This window comes from Hibiscus syriacus, unplaced genomic scaffold (assembly GCF_006381635.1).
Source record: "Hibiscus syriacus cultivar Baekdansim isolate YM2019G1 unplaced genomic scaffold, ASM638163v2 tig00111783_pilon, whole genome shotgun sequence".
Taxonomy (NCBI): domain Eukaryota; kingdom Viridiplantae; phylum Streptophyta; class Magnoliopsida; order Malvales; family Malvaceae; genus Hibiscus; species Hibiscus syriacus.
Genome location: NW_024063178.1, coordinates 4,858,038 through 4,867,538, shown reverse-complemented (window position 1 = coordinate 4,867,538; position 9,501 = coordinate 4,858,038). Strand labels below are relative to the sequence as shown.

The following is a 9,501-nucleotide window of genomic DNA, read 5'->3' as shown; positions in this document are numbered from 1 at the left end:
CCACAGACTTGTCCTATCACCATCATTACCTTTTGGCAGTTGTTTTTTTCCTTCCCTATACATGCACAACCCCCCACCCACTAATTCCTCTCTTAACCGTCCTATCACCCCTTTTCCCTCCTAAATTTTTAACTTTTTCTTTTCTCTTTCTTTATTCATTTTTTCTCTTTCATGTTAACTTTTACTTTTTCTCTCTCTTTTACTCATCTTCTTCCCTTATTCTCTCCATAGCCGAAATACATCCAAGTTTTTAAAGCTTTCAAAAGCTTATTCCTTTTTCATTTTTCTTACTTAAAAAACACTGAAAATGGTGCGCTCAAGACCAGCTCCAACTGACACGACCGCTTGGCAACAGTTTGAGAACGATGAGGCCAAGGCTCGGTTCCAAAACTTCAAGAACCGAAAACTTTTTTTTGAGTTGGGATTTATTTTTATCGAGGAAACCAATGGTGGTTTTGGACCCGATGTTATGGACATCGTGACGCCGCTCAAGTGGCAGAAGTTTGTCCGTCATCCTGGTTCACTGAACGCCTCATTAGTTAAAGAGTTCTATGCAAACATTTCCAAGCCCAATCAACACTCCATCTTCGTTCGAGGTAAGCAAATCCGTTTTACATCCACTGCTATTAATCGTTATTTTCATTTACAGGAGGTAGTAGACGGCCATGCTATGTTCGAAGAGGAAGCCGATAGCAACACATACGATGGGGTATTGAGGACCTTTTTTTTGAAAACACTGAGTGGAATGGACGACAAACGAGTAGATACTCGGTCAACCGAGAACGTCTTCAGCCGCGCGCAAAGTTATGGAATCACTTTCTCAAGCATAAACTAATACCCACTTCCCACAACACTACGGTATCACTTTCACGCTTATTGCTTTTACATTCTATGATAGTATCCCATCCGATCAATGTGGGTTGTATTATTGTTCAGCAAGTTCATGACTGTTTGGGTAAAAAGGCAAGTGCTTTGGTGTTTCCTAATTTAATTACCGCTTTATGTCGTAAGAAAAAGGTTGAGGAAAATGCTTTTGATGAAATTTTACCTGGATTATCGGGCATCACTAGGGCTAGACTTCCACTATTGTTGGGACTTGAAAATTCCAAGTCTAAAGACCCTGTTCATGAGCAATCTGCAGGTACTACAGAATCGAATGCCGAGGCAAGGTTACTTGCTCTCGAGGAAGCTGTGATGCAGACTCAAGCTCAACTGCATGCTTTACACGGTGACATCCGTAATTTCTTTGGATATGTGAAGCATAGAGATGTTGTGGTGGAATCGTTATTTCAAGAAATTATTCGCCACGGTCAACGGAATTTCCCAGGTTTCCCAGACGAAATTCTGCCGGCATTCAATCCCGAGGCATCTCCAGAGCCTGAGCACGATGCACCCGATCCTCCTGCTGCTGACCCTACTCCTGATACACACCGGTCCGAGACTCTTGAATATCCGTCCACTGTCCCTATCGAAGAAACACCCAGCCCCGTCTCAGCACCCAATCCTTCTCATGCACAATGTAGTGGTTGCCGCACCAAGACCACGGCTGGACGCATTGCGCACTATTACTCCACTTCTTCCGAGTCCAGCCCAGCACCTATCCGAAAGCGCACCCGACGAGGAGCTGCTAGCACCTCCAAAGCACCACCACCACGTAAACATTGAGGTACCTCTCTTGCATCCATTTTCATTTAGTTGCATTTCATTGCATAACATATAGTTTATAGTTAGTTTAGTTCTCTTTAAAGCATTGAGGACAATGCTTCCCTTAAGTTTGGGGGAGGTATTGTTCTTGGTAGGTCATATGAATGATAGTATTAGCATAGTATTATACCATGGCATCAGTAAATGGTAGGACAGTTAGATGAAATGTTTTTAGGATACCCGATGATGATAATTTTGTTAGGCTAGAATCTGAATGTAAATGACTGTTGAGAATGATAGAACTCACTTTAGGGCTTGATGCTTTGTGAAAAACATTTACACGATTTGTATGTTTTCTATACTTAGAAAATTTAGGAAATTTTTATGAAGGAACTTTAATTAGTCTTGGCATTGAAATATAGTATGGTGTTTAAAAGAAAAATAAAAAACAAACTCCCTTAGAAATGAAACTGTGAATAAATGCTTAAGCATAGCTGTAGAGGGACACTCCTCTTTGCTGTGTCATTTCCTGGAACTTTCTTTAATAAAAGGAAGCCTTGTGCATATGAGTGAATGAAAGAAGTCACGGGATGACTCTACTTAACTAGCTCGGGGATGGAAGGTATGCTCCCTTTCATCTAGAGTGTGGGAGAGTAGGTGTGATGAGCTAACTCCCTTCGTAACAACATAAAAAAAAATCAAAGAAAAGGGAGTAAAAATGTGCTTAATGATAAGTAAATGCCTTGACAAAAACTAGGGGACTTGATTAGAAATTGTCTAAATTCCTAAGTATAGATTGGATACAATCACGCGCACACACTACCACAAAGGATTTTGACCTAGGGAAAAGTTCTTGAATTCTTGATAAGTCTAGCATGTTGAAGTCTATCGTTCTGAGGGTTGAAATTCAATTTTGTCCTACTGTCTTACTATCGAACTTTGCCATGACATTATGCTTATGTAACTGCTATCTATTGCTTGAGGACAAACAATATCTTAAGTTTGGGGGTGTGTTAACTTCCTAAAAAGGCTACTTTTAAAGCCTTTTTCACTTAAGTTATTGTTTGTTTAAAAGCTCATTTTAGTCATTTTAGGATCATGTAGTTGCATATAGTTGCATTTGTGGTGGTTGTGCTATTTTATTTCTTAATGGTGTTGTTTGAGGGAAAGATGCATTCTGTCTATGGTGTGCAGTGAATAGCAAGAAAAAGGATTCTTTGGGAAGTAATGTCGCGGCATCACACATTGCTAAAGCAGATTGAAATGTCTTGGCATTTCTGGCACAGAAAAACACAAAAAGATATTTCTGCATAAGGACAGCTGGCACTGGACAACTGTCTCTACACGTGAAGGACTGCTGTAACTGCCTGCCAGAGCTGCCAAAGGACCACTGCCACTTGGAGGATAAGGTTCATGCACAACATGTGATTCTAGGGGTATGAGGGGTATTTTGCACCTAACAACCTCATCATTACCCCTAGATATTTTTATTATATATGACACCTCATGGGAGAGAAGAAAGAGAGGATGGAGAGCACACGCATAGAGCATAAAAAATCACATTTTTATTTCTTCTTCCTTGGGATATTCCTCCATTGATAAAGCTCCAAGGAGTGGCAAGCTAGGCGTCGGAAGGAGCTGTCGAGCTAGGTGGTTCGTGGTGGCCGAGAGGAGACCTCCGGTGGCGTGTCGAAGGCTTCTTCTCACTTCCCTTTTGCTGCTATTTTTCTATTAATTTGTGGGTTGTTGGAATGAATATTTTCATGACTTTGTGTTTGGATATTTCGAACCCCACCATGAACTAACTTATTTGGTGGTGGTTGGTTGAACGATTGTTTAAACTTTATTTTTTAGGGTATATTTAAGTTTATTTTGGGTTCTTTATTTTCTTTGCTTATGAATGCTTCACCATCTAGGCTTGTAAGAGGCATGGAAATGTCCATCTCTTAGATGAAGGTTAGGTATTCGGAAGAATCCTAAGCTAAAAATACTTGTAAGTATTCGGAAGAAACGCAAGATAAGATCCTCATAAGCAATGGGTTATGGTATTTTCAAGGGGCTTTGAACCGGCCTAGGAATATTATAACTTAATCCCTTAGATCTTGGAAGAGACTAGGATAGGATTTCAACGACTAAAAAGGGTGTCTTTATCAATAGGGTAGGCTGTCCAACATCGTTGAGTGAGAGCAGATGCCTTGGCATCCTATTATGTTAGGTTCTTTTGAACACCTTAGGAAAGCCCTGTCGAGTAAGTAAAGACAAGATAGCTTAAATATACTTGAGAAATAAGTTTAGCAACCTTAGACCAATCTTTACCATTCATTTCATTGGAAGCTTGTCACGTGAGGATTATTTTCTTCTTATTTTATTTATCTTTTTATTTACTATTTTTACCATTTTTCATTGCCTTGACATTTCACCATACTCAATATTAAACATCCATCATTGCCACTGCATTTCCATTTGCTACACCATCACACCATCAATCCACATTCACCAGCATACACATTTCCATTACTGTGACATTTGTATATATCAAGACTAACTATACTTAGATAATTTAGTGCGTTGCTTTGGTTAGACTTTCGTAATTTCACTCAATCTTTTTGGAGACGATACTCACTCATCATTATATTACTTGAGCGATTGTGTATACTTGCACATTATTTGCGTATATTTTATAGTACTCACAACACGCGAACAATAATATAATTATTAAGTCCATATATCCTTTACATAATGTCGTTTGTGCTTTGAATGCCAATGAACGTCATGTCTCATATCATTAAAGTAAACTAACTCGAACGTTGCAGGACTCATTGGGCGGGGCAAATAGGATTTTGATGATCATTTGCTTGGTGATATTTTAATTTTAGATTTGTTAAAAGAACTTTTTTGCTTTTCTCAAAATTTGTTTGCAATTTAGATTAACATATTAACTTATTTATAATTCATCCTATTGCCAAGATTCATTGCACATGTAAAATTGGGTTTTCATTCTGGTAAAGACGCTAACAAGATTATCCCGACTCCATAAAGAAAACTAAGAACATAGTAAAACCTACATTAATTTCTTCTTCAAGCAAGACAATTTGGTTATACAGGTAAAATCTCAATTGTTTGTTCCCATATAGTTTCGTTCTATTGGAAAACATATAAGCTGAAAGAATAGACTGAATTCATTGATTTCTCACTTACAAGCACACCATTTTATAGCTAATGAAACTAGTATGTTAAACTAACAATATATGCTACCAGACTAACAACTTTGCCGCCTAAGCTAACTAACTATACTATAGTGCAAGCATGTACACAGCAGTTCTGTTATAGCCTAACATTCTCCCTACTTTCTCAACCTTTTTGATGAAAAGATGAACAATTGAATCGAAAGTGCTTATGCTTCCTCTCGTTCACTTGAATCGAAAGTGCCGATTCTTCCTTTCGTTCTTCTTGAATCGAAAGTGCCGATGCTTCCTTTCGTTCTTCTTATTCACCTTCATTTCTTTCTTCTTCATCATTTTATACAAGGACCCTTTTGTTGGGACATACAAAAGACAAGTGTTATAAACTACATGGTTACCCTCGAGAGTATGGTTCTCGTTCTAAGACTTCTCATGCTACGTCTACTGATGTAGTTTCTGAATCTTCAGCTATTGTACTGGTAATGCTGGTAATGTCAATGGTACTAGCAATAACAACAGTACTGCAACTGATTACTTACCACACAACAATGTCAACAACTTATTCCATGCTTACCACAAAATTGTAAACTGCTTCAGTTTCTGATATACCCTTCGCATCCATTAAACTCTCCATGCAAGGGACTTACGGGCAGCTCCTCGATTGTAACTCTAACAGGCTTTCCATCGAATAGTTTTTGGGCAGTTACATTCGGTGCACAAGAAGGCAGTGAAGGAAGCGAGCCATCAAGAGCTTGGCAACAAGAGACTGTACGTGCATCTTATTTACAAAGCAAGACTTCATTTACCTCTGAAAAAGTGACGGCGTGGAGAGGAATTGAAACTTGGGTCTTTTCGCGCCAACGGAAAGAAGAAAATAAACCACGAAGAAGAAGAGTGTGACGAACACCGCATTCGTTAGATACAAAGGAAGGGGTAATGCATCAGAAGCTTGGGCGGTATCTTTCACTACATGAATCTTCTTCGTTTGTCTGACAGCATGAACCGGTTTAGTCTCCGTACGCTGGCGGCCTTCCATTTTAAGCGACACTGGAAACGGAAGCCGATGGCAACGGAGGGGGATGCAGCGGACGAACAACAAGGTCAGGACCGTTTGGCGAATGATACATATTGGAAAACATATAGTTGAAAGAATAGACCGAATTCATTGATTTCTCACTTAAAAGCACACCATTTTATAGCTAATGAAACTAGTCTGTTAAACTAACAATATATGCTACCAGACTAACAACTTTGCCACCTAAGCTAACTAACTATACCATAGTGCAAGCATGTACACAGCAGTTCTGTTATAGCCTAACACGTTCAATCGATTCATATAAATATATACCCATCTTTAAAAAGCGGCAATCGATAGATTTAAAATTCGATTATATTACAGTGGCGACGTAATTCAGTTGTTCTGGTTACCTCAACCAGATATGCCATAAACAAACTCAAGCTTCCTATCATGACTGCTTGGTGTCCATGGTCCATCTCGAGTTATAACATTTTTTCTCTCAAAATTATCGAATCGAAATTATCGGATTGGAGGATATGTGATGGGATACGATGATCTGACGTTGTTGACTGTGAGAGATGACGGTCATTTAGTCCTGACCTACCAACCGGCTCGTGCTCTTACCATGATTTCCTCGTTCCTCGGATGAGCTTTGCCTCCACCATGATCATTTCATAACAATAGCTAGCTGAAAATGAATATGTTGATGTTCGTTTACAATTTTCAAATAATAATTAAGGTGTGCGAGACAAATTTATTTGTTCGAATAACTAGTAATACAATGTCCGTTAATAAATTTGAGAATTGGTGTAAGTGCTTTATGTTTCATTTCATAATGATTTCCTTTCATTTTCTTAATATTCATAATAAGTTTCAAAGTTCAAACAAACAAGAGAGCCACTCTTTTTGACAATTTCAAAGTTCAAACAAACAAGAGAACAATGAATTATTTTGTATATCTTTCTGACATATGTGTTATAAAAATCATAAACATCTTGTTTTGTATTGAATTTATGCCAACTATCGGAATAAAACCATTAAAATTTTTGCATGAATTGAAATATCAAAATTATTATAACAATCAATCTCGCCTAAACTTTTATCTTATTTTAAAATTTATTTACCCATTGATTCAATTGATAGAACAACTTCCATAAACTTTATTTTTTTATAGACGTTTAGCTATTGCACTTGTATTTCAATTCATAATTTAAAAGAATGAATTTTTTTTTTTTAAAGATAAATAAATTATACAATGTTTAGAGTGATAACGTTAAGGGTGAGTTTATTAAATGCTGTTTTAATATATTTTTAATGATGAATTTAATGGTGAGTTTATAAGCTGAAGATAATTTCATTTTAAAGTTAACGATGAATTAATGTTAGAGTTATTAACAGTAGAAATATATTAAGGAAAACAATATAAAATTAGAGCAAATGAGAAACTATATATAAAGAACCATAAATCCTTTTAACATTTAATCAATAACAAAAGAAAAAAAAAATGAAAGTGTTGGCATGTTCATGGATGCTACTCTTTGCGTACCTTTTGGGGCATCGTCTCATAGTTTACGGAGAAGCCAATAAGGCTCAAGTCCTAGATAACTTTCTCGGGTCTCGCTTAGCGGAAAAACTATCTCCGATGATGTATTTTTTGAAACGGTTCGATGTAAAACAACATGGCATGCAGTCTCAAGAAGGATCCATGGAGACCGATAAAATCAGTGCATTACCGGGACAACCTGAAGGTGTCGATTTTAATCATTATTCAGGTTATGTCACTGTTGATTCCAAGGCTGGTAGAGCTCTTTTCTACTATTTTGCCGAGTCCCCCGAGAACTCTTCCGCAAATCCTTTGGTTTTATGGTTCAATGGAGGTACGGTTCATTAATTATTCGTCCGGTTTACACTCGGTTTGGTTGATCTGATTTGGGACAATTTCAGGACCAGCATGTTCTTCGTTAATGGGTGCGATGACGGAATTAGGTCCTTTCAGAGTAAACAATGACGGCAAGACACTTTTCCGCAACAATTATGCATGGAACAACGGTCAACTTCCGTTTAATCGGTAGCTTTACATTATGTAGCTAATATAATCAATTTAACTATATTTCGGTTCTATTTCGACAGTGGCGAACGTAATCTTCATAGAATCCCCGGCCGGAGTAGGCTTTTCGTATTCGAATACGACCTCGGATTATCAGCGTATGGGTGACAAAAGTACGGCAAAAGATGCCTACACTTTCCTCGTCAACTGGCTTGAGAGGTTCCCTCAATATAAAACCCGAGATTTGTACATTACCGGTGAGAGTTACGGTGGCCACTATGTGCCTCAGCTTGCAAACTCTATTCTTCATAAAAACAAGAAATCAAATCAAACCCTAATTAACCTTATTGGCATCGCGGTATGTTCGAATCAATATTTACTCCTCTAACCCTTTTTTTTTTAAATGCTTGTATTTGACGGATATTCAAATATATTTTCAGGTTGGGAATGGTGTTATTGATGAACGTACGTTCTATTTAGGCCGATATGATTATTTTTGGACACATGCCTTGAATTCAGATGAAACCAACAAAGGAATACACACCTACTGTCATTATTTCACTGATAAAGATTCAGAACAATGTAAGAATTTCAAAGACATATCTCGTACTGAGCGTGGTGATATTGATCATTACAACATTTATGCCCCACGTTGTCAACTCAATTCTCATTCATCGATAAAAATCTCATCTGATTCGGTAAGACAATACATATAAACCCAGACATGAAAAATATAATCTCCTAAAAGTGACAACATACACCAATTGAATTAAATTACAGATTTATTCGTTTACATAGTCATGATTCTCATTTCAGGTGAACAGTTTCGATCCATGCTCGAACCACTATATGTTATCTTATTTGAATAGAGCAGACGTTCAGGCAGCTCTCCATGCAAAGGTTTCAACGTGGGATATATGCAAGTAATTGTATCCGTGATCTTGCTTCTGTGTCGAGGATTCTAATTTAAGTAAATGTAAATGTAAACGTAACCATATTATATTATTTCACTCAGCCACTCGATGCGTCGTGGCTGGATTGATAGAGCTACAACTATTTTACCCATCATCAAGAATCTCACGTCAAATGGCATCAGAATTTGGTTATACAGGTAAAACATTAATTGCTTTTTCCCATACATTTCGTTCAATCGGTTTGTATAATCATTTTAAAAAAACGACATTCGATAGATTTGAAACTCGACAATTTTACAGCGGTGACTTAGATTCGGTTGTTCCGGTTACCTCAACTAGATATGCTATAAACAAACTGAAGCTTCCCATCAAGACTGCTTGGCGTCCATGGTCCACCGATGGGGAGGTACAATCAAAACCGAAACACCAATATTTCGTGTTAAATATAAAGTTCAAAACCTTGTGCAGCCTGTCTCGAGTTATAATATTTTCTTACTCTCGAAACTATATAATCAAAACAATCAGGTTGGAGGATATGTGGTGGAATACGATGGTCTGACGTTTTTGACGGTGAGAGACACCGGTCATCTAGTCTCAATCTACCAACCGGCTCGTGCTCTTACCATGATTTCCTCATTCCTCAGAGGAACTTTGCCTCCACCATAATCATTTCAGAATAATATCGAAGATGATTAT

The 9,501-nt window shown here is 37.6% G+C and overlaps 1 pseudogene; it reads left to right on the top strand.

Annotated features, from left to right (window-relative positions):
- The first annotated feature begins 7,348 nt into the window (after positions 1–7,348).
- Positions 7,349–9,480, top strand: LOC120170587 (annotated as a pseudogene).
- Positions 9,481–9,501: the final 21 nt, after the last annotated feature.